Genomic DNA, 1,214 nt, shown 5'->3' with positions numbered 1-1,214 from the left:
GTGATCCACCCGCCTCGGCCTCCCAAAGTGCTGGGATTACAGGCTTGAGCCACCGCGCCCGGCCAATTATATAGTTCTTATAATCCTGGTCCTGATCAATAACTCTCAAACATTTCCAAATAGTAGCTGGAAGCTCTTTAAGTTAATACTTAGGCTTTTATTCCTGTGGGTAGGAGCTTACATACAGTGACTGCTACATGCTACTGGAGAATTATCTTTTAAGCAGAGACAATCTTTCATTGCTCCTGTAGAAACTGGATGCCTTCCGTTTTCTTTTTTCTCCCTTTCTTTGTGTGTATGCACCCACACACAGATACACATACATATATACACATACCTTATTTGATCCTGCCTTAGAAAACCCTTTTCTTCATGCCCCTCTTCCAACCAGGTGAATTTTGTCATGGCAGAATTACTGCTGCCTCCTTACTTCAAGTGGCCTCAGTTCAGAGGCTCTTTCAGGCTGTTCCTGGGCCTTTGTCTGGTTGTAAGAACAGACATGGAGTCAAAGCCAATTCCCCTTCCTCACATTACCACTCACACACAAACTCTAACCTGTACATTAACTGGTTGCTTACTGGGTTCACAATCTTTATTTGTAATTTAGTTTGAATACTTTAATTATATGACTAAGTTAACAGGATGCTGAACACGGATGACTCTTCAGGGAACAAAAGTTCTAAATGGGGTGAAGGGAAGAAAGCAAGTTTGAGTGAAGGGGGAAGAAGTGAGATAATAAGAAAGCAACAAGTGCCCTGGCTATTAAAGGATAATTGGCAGTAATTATAGCTAAGTTCTCCACTTTGCTACTGGAGAATTATCTTTTAGGCAGAGATAATCTTTCATTGCCTCTTTAGACACTGGATGCTTTCTGTTTTCTTTTTTCTTTCTTTGCTTGTAAATGATTTCTTAAAAAGCTTAACTGGGCCAGGTGTGGTGGCTTATGCCTGTCATCCCAGCCCTTTGGGAGGCCGAGGCAGGTGGATCACTTGAGGCCAGGAGTTCAAGACCAGCCTGGCCAATGTGGTGAGACCCCCGTCTCTACTAAAACTACAAAAATTAGCCAGGCGTGGTGGCGAGTGCCTGTAATCCTAGCTACTTGGGAGGCTGAAGCAGGAGAATTGCTTGAGCCCGGGAGGCAGAGGTTGCAGTGAGCTGGGATTGCACCACTGCACTCCAGCCTGGGAGACAGAGCAAGATCCTGCCTCAAAAAA

The 1,214-nt window shown here is 44.4% G+C and overlaps 1 protein-coding gene across 1 annotated transcript in view; it reads right to left on the bottom strand.

Annotated features, from left to right (window-relative positions):
• LOC108317518 overlaps positions 1 to 1,214 on the bottom strand; it is a 140,229-nt gene that overhangs the window by 5,479 nt on the left and 133,536 nt on the right. Inside the window, exon 5 of the mRNA XM_037745520.1 lies at positions 343 to 481. The gene's annotated coding sequence lies outside the window, so the exon portion shown is untranslated. The remainder of the gene's footprint in view (positions 1 to 342; positions 482 to 1,214) is intronic.

This window comes from Cebus imitator, unplaced genomic scaffold (assembly GCF_001604975.1).
Source record: "Cebus imitator isolate Cc_AM_T3 unplaced genomic scaffold, Cebus_imitator-1.0 Scaffold203, whole genome shotgun sequence".
NCBI classification, from domain to species: Eukaryota; Metazoa; Chordata; class Mammalia; order Primates; family Cebidae; genus Cebus; species Cebus imitator.
The sequence above is the reverse complement of the archived record's forward strand: the minus strand, read 5'-3'. Positions and strand labels throughout refer to the sequence as shown.